The following is a 15,639-nucleotide window of genomic DNA, read 5'->3' on the forward strand; positions in this document are numbered from 1 at the left end:
GCTGTGGTGGTTTAGGCCTGGCTCAAGGCCAGAGCTGGTCAGAAGAGACTCAGCACTGACTAAAGGAAAGAAAACTCTCTCAATTGTTACACTACACACACAGTGACACCAGAATCGAATCATGAGAAGCACAACTGTTATGAACAGTGGTGACAAATTGTTCACTCTAGTTTAGAGTATCCAAATAGGATTTATTTGAGCAAGTAAGAAGCAGCCAAACCAGCCCTGGGCGGCCGGGGACTCTCCGCTCCACCAACGGCGTGCACCCAAGCAGCAGCCCGACCCTACATTTATGCAGTAAAACAATGAATATTCTATTAATGCCTCTCCATAATTATTACCTAAACCCACCTACTCTGGCTTCACATGTTCATGAGCTTATCAGTCCTTTGCGCTTGTGCAGATCCTTCCAAGAACTGTGAGCGAGGGTCTCTGGTGGGCCTTGGAAGAAGGCCATGAGTCCTCCTCACCATGTACTTTTCAACTTTCACCTAGAATGTGAGGGTCTTGCAAGCTTGCAGTGTTCTTATCAGTCTGAGCTAATTTATGTCCTTGTTAGTCAGTTTTTCTGCAGCAAGGGGATAAACAATGTATCGGTGGTGGATGCCATCCTGCCCTCGAATCCTTGTTCCCAGAGATAATGTGACACTTTCACAAGTAAAGCCCTTTGTTATGAAAAAGAAAGGAAAAGAAACAGCCTCTCGTGTCCTTCCCAAGCCGTTAGTTCCCAGAGCTGCTTCCCATAACTACACTGCATACCTACACTACCTATGTATCGTGATCCTGTACCCTCACATCAATTGCCATTAATAACAGCTCAGTTACAAAGGTTAACATAGTTTAACTGCCTACTGGTTTGATTAACAAATTGCTTAGACAAGGTTTATTACAAAGCCAGCCAACACTTGGCTGCAATTTCTATCTTTGTTGGATATGACAGAAAATACAGAAAGCCACAGAATGATCAAATTGCAGCAAATCTGTACATTTGCACTACCCACTTAACACATGCCATTCACAGGAGTCCTGTTTTATAACACAGAGAATAAATGTCCACTGGATGTTCAAAGTTTTTGCTTTTTCACTTCTACAGAAAATCCCCCCTGAAGATTAAGATTGGAAGGAAGACCCTCAAGAACATGCCCACACAACTCCCAGTATATTCCTACCCATTAGATGAGCAGCAAGCTGCAGATTCCGTGTTTTAGTTGTTGCATTTCAGGGGTCGGATATAAACATCTGTGTTGGCATTCAGTAACAAAGGCATGTGTGTGCCCAGGTGTTGGGTATCACTCATAACAAACCTATGGTTCTGACCTAAAAGCAATGGATATAAAATACACTGTCCCATCGCTCAGGACAAAACCACTATTAACAAGCCAGAAAAATCATCTGATTGGTGCAGTAAATACACAGCAGCTTCTTTTCAGTGTCCTGATCATCAACTGCCTAAGCACAGAGGTGACATGTGATTACGGAGGACTGAGCTATGAGGACAGCTCAGACTGGTTATTACTGGCATCACAAAGTGGTTACAAACCAGAGGAAACACACTATGATTCCCTGAATTTAGATATTTATTCCCTGAGAATCTAGTACTTCTTTCTCCCAGTTGTAGACTTTTGCACCAAATGGACTTTCCTTCTTATCTAGCCAAGCTCTGCCTGCTCTGGAGGCTCTGTGCTCACCACGAAGGAACAGAAATGCCCAAAACCCATCAGCCTGGATAAATAGGTTTTTTCATATCTAATACTCCAAACCACACAAAAGAGAGCCAAACCAGGTCAAACCCTCCTTCACTATAAAACCATCAATACACAAGACATTCATTAATAGATTTCTTCACACTTTTTCTATAGATTTTTTTCTTCTCCAGTTCCCTCAACTCTGTCACATCTTCCTCTCCAGGTCGAACAAATAAATCTGCTTTAGGGAATATCCTGGTTACAGTGATGACCATCCAGCATCAGTGCGCCTCTTGCATGGAATCCAACATTTCCTCAGCTTGTAAACCTCAGTGTGACCTGAGAAAGTATAGCTTCAAGAAACAGATACTGACTGTGTCTCCAAAATACCAGTTCTCCCTCCACACCAGTCTTAGTTACAAGAAAAGCTCCCTGGCAGAAGGTGCACAGAGCAGCCTCAGCCTGCAGAAGAACCACTGCAGGCACAGCTATGATGGCAGATGGGTGGGACGTTTCAGGCTGTCTGCTTGCCTCCAGACAGGGCTCTAATGCCACCTGAGATGTTCTGAGGCATTCACACAGCCTTTAAGCCAGACTTAAAAGACAGCCTTAAAAGTCTCTCACTGAATCCGCATGTGTGGGAAGGAAGGACAGAAAACCTTCAATGGGATTAACCACCTTTTGCTTCCATGACCAAATGGAGCTCCTTTATTTACACAGATTTGCTTGTCAGTGTCCAGGCAGCCCAGCCTTGAGTTTGTTATTGTTCTTTTGCAGGTAAAGGGATGTTGATTAAGTCTCATACCAAGTGCCTCACATCTGAAAGTACCTGTTTATAGGACTATTGCCCACAGATTGGTTATGTCAGTAGCTGCTGGTTTCCTTTCCTCTTCATCCTTACCTAGAAAGCCCATCCTAAATTATTGCCTGATCCTTCTGCACTGAGACACTCCTGGTCTTCACAGGGAAATTAACCTCAAAGTCCAGGAACACCACTTAGTTAATCAATGGGAAAGACTGGGCTTTGGATCACAGGAAACACTCTCCTACCAAAACACACAAGCGCTGTCTCAAGTCCCAGTCTGGGAAACCAGGAACAGATTTGCCTCCCAGAATCCCAACTGCAGTTTATGACTGATCCTCACTGCAAGCCCAGCAGGCACCAATGCAGAACAGAGATCAAAGACTGACTGGGAAATATATTCCTACTGCTAGGAAAGGAAGGGCACTCCTAAGCCAAGTCCTACTAGGGGATGTGGGTCTCAGGATTGACTGGTGGGGATGAAACTTACACCAACTCCAGTGTCCAGAAACACAAAATTTAAATGCATTTTAAAGCTCTTCAATGCCACATAATTTGTCAACCTTCAGGTAACAGCATCTCTGGAGCAACTTTGCCATTCTGCTTTCCCTTGAATAACTTTTACACACCAACTTGTCCATAATTTTGTACATTTAAATCTAAAGTGGTGTCATTTACCAAAAAACACCTCTTTATAATATGAAAAAAAAAGGATTACTAATTCTGAAAATCAACAGAACCTTTCCTATACACAAAACCCATCTGTGAGTTCCCAGTCTGGGTAAAAAGTTTCCTTGCTAAGCATTACTTCACCAGTTGCACTCAGGTCCTACTTAACCCTTGAAATGTAAGCTTTTATGGAGGCAAAAAAATAGAATTTAAATCTTTAAGAAAGCCTCTAGAATAAATCACCAGGAACATGCCCCGTCAGAGCTGACTCCCTGGTGCCGAGCAGGCAAACTCCATGTCTTCAACTGGTCAGTCTGACAATAGAACACACACAATAGCACCATTCCAGTCCCTCAGGGGCTCAGGCTGGTCCCCACCCTGTCACTCAAGCCCTCCCGTTAGACTGGGATGAGAGCCAGCCATGTGTCAGGCAGGAATCCAGGAGTGGGGTTCATGGCAGCGCCAGGATGCTCGTGCTCTTCTACCTGAATAATTGGATTTCTCTGGAGTTCCTATCAATGCCTACACCAGATCTGTCACCCTGCTGCCCTCTTCCTGCAGTGCCCTGGTTCCTGAGCTGAGATCTGTCACTCAAGCCTTCTCCTGACATCTAATACCCTATCAATGCTTTTCCAGAGTCCTAACGAATCCTACTGCCCATCTCTACCAACGCACACAGGGGCAGGACACAGGTAACACCATGTTACCTAAGGGAGAGGGGACACCTACAAATAAACATGGCAGGAGAAGCACAACAGTTGAATTTCTAAAGTAGAGGAGAAGTTCCTAGTCCCAATTTCTGGTTTTCCATTGTCAGAGTCCAGAGTCAGTTCAACTGTAACAGGCACAAATGCATTAACTTGTTCTTGGAACAGAACAGAGAAAAATCACCTCTAACACCCTGGAAGAACTTTCCTGCCACACTGGTAGAGTGCTGCAAATCTCTTCTCGTGGCACACCTCTGGAATTAGGGCAAAGCAATTTACTGCTGGCAAAGCTTCACCTTGCCCTGAAACCTCTGGGCTGACATTGCAACTTCCCCATAGCTGCTGTGCACGGGCAAATCCCTCCCTGCCCAGACACACGTGAAAAACACTATCACTCTTTGCAACAGAAAGCCTCTCCTGTCAGTCCATACAGAGTGGGAAGGGCAAAGAGCCACCACTGTATTTGTCATAAAAACCCCTCTCCCCCTTTCCCTGGGAACTGAGCAAAGGGAACCACAGCAGCACCTGCACTGAAAGGATCAAGTAACTGTATCGACCCCACTGCTCAGACAGGTCATCAGCAGGCAGAGTCATTAACCTGTGTCAGCACCACAAATACCTGTCTCCAGCCTTCGCTGGGAGATAGATGATCCACACTCTGTTAGGTGGTTTTATTTGCTACAGGAGTGGTACAAACCAGAAAACTTTGGGACAAATGGACCCCTTTAAAACCCCACTTTATCTGTACAATGCTCTGAAGCTTTCTGTGACTGAACTCTTCCAACTGTTATCTACCTACACCATAAGTCACCATCCTTGGTATTGCCTCTGTACTGGGCAGGGAAGAAAGATCATCAGAAAAGCAGAAGAAAAAAGCTAGAGCAGGGAAAGCAGCAGTGCCACTGCGTTCAAATGGCTTTTCCTTCCTGGATTCCATACCAGTCAACTTGACCTTGGTTTCCAGAGCTATGGAATATTAAGGCTTGAGACAACAACTTCATGTAACTGGACACAATGGGATTTTGGCCACACACACAAATCTGATTTAGTCCAAGTAACTGGGAAAAGATTCTTGCCAAAACACGTGGGAGAAAACTACTACCCAAACCTCCTCTCACCCCAAATGACGTGGGCCTTTCCACCCTGGCAAACTGAGATTATTATTGGAGATGTTAAATTTTAAGACAATGTGGGGGTTTATTGCTTCCAACGTGCCTGGATCTGTCACTCTTTCTCCCAACGAGCATCCACACCCCAGAAAGGCTGATCAGGTGTTTGACTACAGAATCTATAGTGCAGATCTGCAAGACTGAGACCTTCTGACCACTGCACAGTGTCACCTAAGAAAAATACATCTCATATAATGTTTCAGGTTTTAATCCTCCAGATTCTCATCTTCAAAAGGTAATTTTCTTGTAATGAAACCAAACCTCCTGGAACAGGAAGGCAAAGTCTACTGACCCTGCACACGCTGAGCAAACACATCCCGGTATCAGGGGAGGAAAATCAGTGAAAGCTCCCTGTACACATCTTTCAGATCACTAAGTAATATGGTATCTACATGAACTTTCAAAGGTTCAGAGTCCAGTCAGTAGCAGGGGCAAAAATGTCCTGCACAATCCACTATTTATTAATGGACTAAAGCTACTGAATCCCATCAGCAGGAGCTCATTTTGTCCTTGATATTAAATCTCTCTCTGTGCTCCATCTGCCCCAGTCTGCAGCTCTGGCCTCACTGCTGGAGCTCTACATGCAAATGATTTTATGGGTATGAACTGTTGCCCTAAGCTCAGCAGGATTATTCACAGCTACAAAGTCAAGCATGCAGATACACACACACAGGTATTTTCAAACCAGACAGGAAGTTCCAGGACAGGATTCTCATTGCCCTGGTTGCTGGTATGGTTGGTACTTAACAGCAATCATGCCTAAGAACACAGCTGTGTTCAGTATCACCCTTTCTGGAACAATCAACAGTCTGAAGCCAAACACAACTGTTATATTGCCTACTTTATCCTCTTCTTAGAAACAGGAATATTCTTTTACTCAGATCAGCTGCTTTCATGTGAGCAAAATAGCCCATATACAAAAAAAGCCAATCTAGCTCTAAAGACACCAAAAGGTACAAGAATCCTTCTTTTCCAAAGTAATTTGCTCTGATGTTTCAGTGTCCTCACTCTTCAAATACTGCTTCAGGGAACATGTGAATTTGCAGCTGTTCGTTTGACAGTTTTTAACTCTGATGCTCCCTTCATGTTTCACCATTCACATACTCTGAGAGCTGCAATTTTATACCCACTCAATAAAGCAGGTGGTGACTGGGGCTGAATCCAGCACTGCCACCTGAAATAATGTCGGTAGGAAACCTGCCCTTCAGTGATGACTCTTCACTGACAGACAATACTTGTGAAGATCTATCAGTCAGCTTCCCTGGATTTATAATCCACGTGATGAACTACGATCCTATGGCCCTGCTTTTACTGTGAGTTCCATGGAGTGCCACACAGGATGTGCCATAAAAATCTCTGCTGCTGCCTTTACAAAATACACCTATTATTCCTTCCAAAGAGTAAAAATATCCAAAAGCTTCATGACAGAGAGATGTGTTCTTTGGAAAAAATTCTGAGTGGCACTAATGACAGTCCTTCCTCTAAATCCTGTGGAAATCTGTCATCCCTCTCCTTTCCTTATCTGGGGTATTATCCAAATTAATCAATCTGCATCTACACAGGTCACTGCACTTCTCCTTTGTGTCACCAATTCAGCTTTAGCACTTTCAGCTTCTGGAACACCCTCAGTCAAGTAAAATCTGACCCAAAACTCTGCTGCCCCTTTCAACTGCTTTCTTTTAGAATACTACGAATCTGAGACTGCCCTTTTTAGGAGCCACAGGAGGAGGAACAGCAGCAACAGGAGGAGGAAGACCTCCCCAAAAACCAGAGCAGAGCAGGAGGAAGCGGCAAAAGGGGAAAAGAAACAACCTAAACCACGAGAAGAGTACAGAAGGCAATGACAAAAGGGGAAGAAAAAGAACCCAAATGGAGTAAAGAGCAGAAAGAAGCAATGAGAGAGGGTAAAAAAGCCTCAAAACAAGAAGAGAGCAGAACAAAGAGATAGGAGAGGGAAAAGACACCACACAATGAATTAAAGACTTCAGAAGGAAGTGATGAAATGGGAAAACACAACCAAAGGAACCAGAAAAGAAGGAAGCCACCAAAGGGGAAAGAACAACCCAAAAAAAGAGAAGACAGCAGAAGACAAGAAAAGGGGAAATAATGAGGAAGTTACTTAGGAAGTGACTAAAAGGGGAAAATCCAAAAAAATCTGGAAGAGAGCAGAAGGAAGAAACAAAAGGGGAAAAACTCCCAAAGAAACTGAGAGTGGAGAGAAACAATTGAAAGGGGAACATTCCCTCCCATCCCCCCAAAAAAGCCAGGAGAGAGCAGAAAGAAGCAACAAAAATGGAATAAGAAAATACCCAAAAGAAACCCCCAGCAGAGAGGAACGATGAAATAGGAAAAAAACACCAAATAAGATGACAACAGAATGAAGCAACAAAATGGGGAAAATAAACAACCCAAAAAAAAGAGAAGAGAGAAGAATGAAGCGATGAAAGGGCAAAAATTAAAAAAGCAAACAATGAAAACAGAGAGAAGGAAGTGACCACAGGAGAAACAAAAGCCCAGGAGACAGCAGAAAGAAAGGATGAACAAGGAAACACGTCCAGCTAAAATCTAGAGTGTCAGGACATCAAAGCCATCGCATGGCACAGTCAGGAATGCCTGCTTTCTACAGTTCAGTCTCTAGATTTAAGTCACAAGAGAGTTTTTTAAGCGACTCTTCTGGTAACATTCGCACCCAAGTCAAAGAGAGGGACAGATCTATTCCTAAGGCAGCTCAGCCCAACTCACTTTCCCTTGAACAACGCTGTGCAGCTCCAAGGAAGAAACCTGCCTGTGGCACTGGGATGCACACGTAGGTCAGAGCTGGGATCTGCAACAGCAGCACAGCCTTGACACGGCTCCTTTTTGCTTTCCTGGACCCCGTGTGCGTGCTGGGACGTCCTCGTTTCCCTCAAGTCCTCCCAGACAGACAGGAAAGTGGCTTCTGTCCGGTCCACGGGCCATGAAGAGAAGTTCACAAGGTTGAGGATTTGCTCTCCTAAACCAGGCACTCAAAATACACCCCTACCAGGCTCAGCCCAGTGTCAGCAATGACTGAGGCATCACGCCAGTGTCCCTTCCACAGCGCACCACGCCGCAGCAAGTGACCTGGGGCCATTCCAAAGTTTCTCTTGCCCAGCCAAGGGGCTGGCTGCCTCACAGGGTCCCCGGCCCCCACCTCCCCTTGCCGTGTCCCCAGCGGTCACTGCCGCTGTGGGGAAGCTGCTGGCATCTTTTCCCAGAAACCACCTCTGCAGCAGCCCCACTAGCAAAACCCTGCCATGCCAACCCAAAACGCACTGAAACTCACACCCATTAATGTCATTCCACACCCCCAAAGATGTGCTGCTCTCCTACGGTTACCACAACCAAAGCACCAAAGTGGAAAAAGCTCTGTCCAGAAAACAGCCCTGTGTGGATTGCCAAACTCTTCAGTTTCCATACCAGACTTCAACGTGCAAAATTTCAGAGCCATCAGGCGTTAAGAACTTTCCTGGGCTTTCGCTGCCTCCTGCAGACCTGTGGGCTGTGACCAGGCCAAAGTTTGCAGCCCCTTCCCGACTGCTGCCTGCTCTCCCACAAAGTTAAGAGCCAAAAAGCCACACAGCCCTAGGGAAACCCTTGTCTTTTCCAGCACCTGGGGTCTTCCCATCACTCTTCCTTAAGCAGGAGAAATGACCCTGTATTTGGAAGCGCCCCTGCATTCACAAGTACCCTCAGTCCTCTGGCAGATGCTCCCTATGGGCCAAAAGCCCTCTCACCCTTCACAAGCTGGCTGTCGCTCACCTGGCAGTTACTCCATCCAGGAGCCTTGTCATTTCCCTGAGTTGGCCTACTGACTCAATCCATCCCGGGAGCTGCAAAGATCTGGCACAGAAGGAGAATGGAGCATCTGACCTACCTTCCAAGTGGCTACAAGGAAAAGATAGGCCTTGTTTCTTAGGAAGAAGAAGAAACTCTTTGGAAGCTCGCTCCAGGCTAAACTCCAAAACTTTTACAAGACTCAGAAGCAAGAAAGCTCGCAGACAGTAAGCACAACTGACACCAGCTGCATCAAAGCAACCCAGAAACAGCAACTGGGAGGAGTAGGGATTCCACAGCATCCTTCTGTACAGGCAGAGAAGACCCGTTTTGCCACAAAACAGTTAAAGAATCAAAACCCCCTTCTAGCCAAGGACAGAACTGCTGACTGCTCAGCCAGTCATCTGGGCTCTTAGGTACCATTGATGTCTTCTGCTGCTCTAGTTTGCCTTTCGGAAGAAAAGGCAGCTTCAAAACCTGCAAAAAAAAAAAAGAAACCAAGTGGAGGAGATATTTTGGCATTCAAGAGTTCCAGGAGCTTCTCCAGGTGCAAAGTTTTGTTGTATGGTTCACTGGAAGCACTTGAAGTTACCTATTTAGCTTATAGACTTAGACTGGGAACAAAGGCAGAGGATTCATCTGCACTTGCCTGGGTGCCTTTTGCATCAATTCCCACAACAAAATCAACCTCCAGTTCCCCAAAGGCAGGAAACAAGTCATAACCAAGCCTTGACAAGCAAATCCAACGCTGTCTCCCCATACACAGCTAGGAACAAAAAGCTGTCCTGGTTCTGCTCCAGCCGAGCACCACGCAGCTGCCTCTCTGAGGGGGTGTGAGGGGGGAATTTGCCAGGGCTGGGGGGGCGAAATGGAGAAGAAAACCAAAACCACCCCAAACCTCCTGTGTTGGGATAAGGACAGTTTACTGGACAGCAGGAGATAAGAAGAACAGACTTTACAGCAAAGTATCGCTCACTGGCACAGAATGCCCTATTGGGCCCGTTTCAGGCACTTGCCCTGGCTGTGTCCCCTCCAAGCTTTCTGGGTGCCCCCCAGCCGCCTTCTCCTTACCAGGCCAGCCTGAACAACAGAAAAGTCCTTGACTGCTGGGCAGCAACTCAAACCAGCAGTGTGGTATCAGTGCTGCTCTCATCCCAACTCCCAAAAACGGCGTTACACCAGAGGCTGGAAAGGACATTCTCTCTATCCTAGCTGAAACCAGGACAAAAGCCTTTCTCTCCATTGCTCCCCAAAACACCATTCAACCCAGAACTGGAGGCTTTTCCCTCATCTGATGTTTTAACAGCCCAGACACATTCTGCAGCACAGATGAGTCACTTGGGGTCACACCAGGATGAACACACGAGACCCAGCAGTCACAGAAGAGCAGAGATGCTGGAGGAAAAACACCAGGTACTGACACACTTGTAAGAAAATAATAAAAACTCAGGATGGACTCCCTAAAACTGTGTGTGTGTCTGTGTGTATGCGCAAAGACTCAGTGACAGAAAGGGGTCAGCCCTTCCTAGAGTCCTTTCAGCTAGAAATGGCCTTATCCCCACTCAGCTCCTTGGGGGCATAAAACCACCTTGCCAGGCAGCGGTTACATCCTGCTGCATCAGCTGTCAAGTATTCCTGCTGAACGAGACAGCCAGCAGACTGGGGTACAAAAGACAACGCTCCATGGAAAGACAGCTTCACAGACAGATGCACAGGACAGCTGGATGGACCACGACCTTGCCCAGACACGTGGCTCTCTTGGAGGAAGAACCCCGCCGAGAGGCACCTTCATGGCTGGCAACAGAAAGGGGGTCAGCTCATGTGTACCTCGGCTTTGTTCTTTCCTTCCAAGCAAGAACCAAAAAGCCACAGAGCAGGAGAAATGACCCTGGCTCTGGAAGCGCACGGACATTCCCAGCTACACTGAGTCCTCTGGCAATTGCCACCCATGGGCCAGAAGCCCTCTCACCCCTCCCGGACCCGGCTCTGGCTCACCTGGCACTCAGTCTCCATGGACCACAAGTGCACCAGACCTGCTGACTGCCCAGAAAGGAGTCACACTGTGCCACAAGGGACACTGCCCAGCCTGCAGCAGACATATTACACTCTGGGGGGGGGGGGGGGGGGGGCTTTGTTCATGCAGCTCCTCAAGTGTCACGGTACCTTTGTGTCAATGTTTTCTGCCTCCAGGCTGTGAACAACTTCAGCAACAAAACCAGCTACACCAAAAGGCTACAGAAAAATTCAGAAGCATCTGCAGCAGCTTGTTTTAGTCACCCTAAAAGAATTCTAGTTTTTTGCTTGTAGCTTAGAAGATGATTTTGATGTTAAAGGAGTTACAGCAGCTCTGAGAGTATAAAGCCCCTTCAGGCCATTAGCTATAGGTAACTAGGACGGTGTGTGCCTTGATCTCTGGGGGAAGCTTTATGGGCTCTGTATTAAAACAGTGGCTACTGGCTATGGACCTGGACTCTAAAAAACATGATAAGGACTTTCAGGAAAGAACATAAATACGCTGAGCATTACCCTCCCTTCTTTATATTCAAAGGAATCAATAAAGTTAACCAATGATTTCTGTAGAATAAGGATATAGGTAAGGTGAGACAACTGAAAGCCAATCTGTACTTCAAGAAACAAAGCCTGAGCCACACAGTAAACCCCTACACTGCTGTCAATTTGGTCCCATTGTCTCCCCCCGCAAATGACCTTCATCACCTGAGGAGGAAGTTGTGGTCCCATAAATGCAGCCAGCTCACTAGTAGCCACCTGCTGACCAAGGAAGGAACAGGGATCAGACGGTGCTGGGAACTAAGGAGCACGTTCTCCAGGTCTCCAATCACAGCACCTTGGGAAAAGGGCTGTGATCTTGGTTTGGAGTTTTCCCTTCAGCCAACTCTTGGATTAAAACCCATCCTACAATTCTCTGGGAACAGGTGACATGGCACAAAGACACAGGCGGAGACTTCACCAAGACTACTGACCGGACACCAGGTAAGGGTCTTCCTACAGTGACTGTCCTCTTCACAGCAGGAACTCATCCTCCCACCATCGATGGCTCCTCTCAGGTTCTCAGATAGCTAGAGGCAGAGAGCAGACAACCAGCAGCAGCTGAAGGCCAAGCACTGAAAGGGAATAAATGACACTGAGACTGTCAGGTTTCACAGCACTGAATCACCCCAACAGCAACCTGCTCCTAGGACAAAAGGAAAACACTTGGCAAGAAGGGAGATGTGAAGACTGGAAAGGAAATATATTCTAAACACATCTGGTATTTGTTCTTCCCTGATCAAATACAGTACCTGAGCTCGCTGACAGGGAGCTGTTTGGGTATCAGAGAAGTGAACTGAGGCATCGTTCATTTTATAGCAAAGTTCATTAGTGCTTGTTGTAGTTTTGCGTGGCTGGGTTCAGGTGGAGCAGGGGGGCTGCAGGGGGGGCTGCTGCAAGAAGCAGCCAGAAGCTCTCTGCAGGCTCCACAGAGCAAACACCACCCAGCTCAAGGCTGGAGTCAATGCTGATGGAGGCTGAGCCCATCAGTGATGGTCAGGGTTCCTCTGGGAATCACACTTAGGAGGGAAAAACCCACAAGCAGCTGCTTTGTACCCCCAGAAAAAGGGAGTGAGAAGATGTAAGAAACTGTGCAGGCACCAAAGCCAGTGAGGGGGGTGGAAGGAGGCACCCCAGGTGCTGGAGAGAATGATGCCCCTGCAGCCCCTGCAGAAACCCATGGTGGAACGGGTGTCCCCCCACAGCCCAGGGAAAAGGCCCAGACCCCACCTGCAGCCCGTGGAGAGGCCCCACGCTGGAGCAGGGGCAGACAGACAGGAGCTGCTGTGACCCACGTTGGATCCAGCCCCTGGCAGCACTTGCAGCCTGTGGGGAGAGACAGAGACAGAGAGATGAGTGAGGGACAGAGAGATCGAAGCTGGAGCAGGTTTGCTGAGCGGGGGTGGGGGGGGGAGGGTTGTGGCCCTTTGGAGGACAGGATGGAGTAGTCAGGGCCTGATAAATATTCTGGGATTTTATGACTGCACCCATAGCAGTGACCCATGCTGGGGCAGCTGGGGAACAGCTGGAGTCCCATGGGAAAGGACTCACGTTGGAGAGGTTGGGGAACTCCAAACAAAATAGAGAAAAGAGATAAAGGAAGGGACAGGGAAAGGGGAAATGGGGAAAAAAATGCCAAACACAAAAAAAACCACACCCCAAGGAAAAACAAGGAGAAAGGGGTGGGTAGGGAGAAGAAAAAGAGAAGAAGGAAGAGCCAGAGGAAGGGGCTGAAGTCAGGTGAGTAAAAAGATCCCAGCCAAAGAGAAACAGAAAGAGCAAGAGGAAGAGGTGGGTCGGTGGAGGGTGTAAAGAGGAAAAGACAAAAGGAACGATCAGGAGAGAAGGCGGATGTAGGGGGTCAAGCGGCTTTGTGGGGTCCCCTCGAGCAGCTCTGGGTGGCCAGGCCTCTTTGGCTGCACAGCGAGGTGAAGCTCTGTGTCAGGGAGCCTTGGGAGCCCCTCAAGCAGTCTGCCTGAGACTCCTGGAGAGACCCCAGAGCTCCCAGAACATGCCAGCCAGCTGCTCGAGCGGCTCCAGAAAAGCTGCATGGCTGCTGGGAGCCCCACAGGGCTTTTTGGAGCCCCCCGAGAAGCTCCTCACTGCTAGGGATATTCTGATGCCCCTCGAGCAGTCTGCCCCAGGACCAGGAGAGACCCCAGAGTTCCCCAACAGCTCCAGCCGGCTGCTCAAGGGGCTCCCAAAAAGCCACAGGGATGGGATTTTTAGGATCCTGGTGAGGGACACCGGTACATCGTGACATTTCTGAGCCATCTGAGCAGTCCCTGCACTTTTTAAAGGCTGGAGTGACAAGGGCTTTGGTCTGATCTTCAGGCACCTCGCCTGTTTGCCTGGACCTTTCTTTCCCCTCACAGCCCCCAAGAGCTGCTGGGGGGGGCTGAGGGCACCCCCAAGACCCTGCCCTGCCCGGGAGGGGTTGGGAGGCGGTTGGGGCGGGGCAGAGCACAGGCAGCCCCTACGTCACTTCCTGCAGACTCCAGAGAGTCCTTAGCAACCAACGGATGCCATGGACCATGGCACTGCCACAAGGGCAGCCCAAGTGCCCGGCCCACGGGCCCCCAGACCCCTGCAGACTTCTGTCCTTCCCCACAGCGTCTACCCCCAGGTAAGGACCCAGCCCGAGCCTTCAGCCCAGGGACACTGCGCTCCTGGGGGCTGAAGCAGAGCTGCCCACCGCCCAGCGCTCCTGTCTCTCTCTCAGGCTCAGCCAACCTGTGCCCCCACCGCCTGCCCAGCAGCAGCAGCCCTTCCCTGCAGCCCAGGCACCCTTAGTGGGGGGCACCCCAGGGCCCCCAGCCACCACCAGCAGCTATGGCACCCCGCTCTGCTCTGGCCCCCAGGCACCTTCCGCATCGCCCACCCCGGGCGCTGCCAGAATCCCCCTCACCCCTGTCCCCAGGGCGCTTTTGGCACAGGGCTTCAGCAAGCCCGGGCAGCGTGCCGGCTCTCGCCTGGCTGACGCCTGACCAGGGAATCCACAGCATTTCCCAGCTCCTTGTGCCCAGCTCTCCCGGGTCACCTCACACAAACAAGGCTCCTCCCTGCTTTTCAAGCCTGTCCTGCTGTCGCAGCAGCTCAGTGGGTACCCAGAGCCCAGACACAAATTCCCAGCGTGCTCAGGAAAGAGCTGGGGCCCTTTGGCCATCGGGACCCGCTTGCTGGTGGGGGCCTTGCGAGTCTCCCCAGCCAGTCACCGCTCCCTCTCCCTCACACAGGTCTGGAGAAGGCTCCAGGTAGCTGCTTCTTCCATCCCACGGGGGAGTGGACAAGCAAAAACCTGCCTCCACCGGGCAGCTCCCCTTTGGCCACGGCACCACCCAAGTTCTGTCATCACCGGAAAGGTACCAGGGGGAACCAAAGAGAGAACAGAAACAGCAGGAAACAGGGGGGGTTGGGCAGGGGAAAAATGAACATGAAACAGCAATTCAAAAGAAAAAGAAAAGAGCAGGAAGAATCAGGCAAAGAAATATGAAAACAAATCCAAAACCAAACAAGACAAGAAAAGTAGGAGGGGGCGGGCAGTGCAGGAAGTGAAAAATGAACCACACAAAACCAGAAATGAGAAGGAAACTCCTGGAAAGGGGGTTGGATGGGGAAGTGAAACAATAGGAATAAACAGAAGGAAGGAACTAAAAAGTAAAAGGCAAAAGAAAGCGGGTTGGTGGAAAGCAAAAGTAAGAAGTGCAGGTGTGAGCAGGGAGCTGCCAGCAGAAAATAAAGGAGATGAAGAGGCGGCAAAAAGGAAAAATCATTGGAGGTGGAAGCGGTGGGAGGGAAACCCAAAGAAACAGCTGATGGCAACAGCAGGCTGGAAGAAAAATAGAAGGGTTTAAAGAAGCACAGGACAGGAAGCAATAAAAGAGGCAGGTGGAAGGGGCAAGCTGGAATCTAAAAACCAGCGGATTAAGAAAAAACAGCTGAAAACTGGAAAAACGAAACCTGAGGAGACAGCAGAAGGCATCGATGACATGCGGGTGGCGTGTACCACTGGGCCCAAATATGTGTTGCTGTCTAATTGCCTGATACTTCATAGTTTTATATATATATTTATAATATTATTTAAATGCATATAGAGACATATTTTTATATTTCTGTTATTGTCAGGTAGGCACGGTATAGGCAGCAGGGCCTGTATTGCCCTGGACAGTGTGCACTGTCCTGTCTGCACTGTGCTGTGTCACACGCTGTTCATTTCTCCATCCTATTGCTCAGTGTATTTTGTGTTGCTCCCCAGGGGACTTTCT

The sequence above is a fragment of the Gallinula chloropus genome (assembly GCF_964237585.1).
Source record: "Gallinula chloropus genome assembly, chromosome: 29".
In the NCBI taxonomy this organism is placed as follows: domain Eukaryota; kingdom Metazoa; phylum Chordata; class Aves; order Gruiformes; family Rallidae; genus Gallinula; species Gallinula chloropus.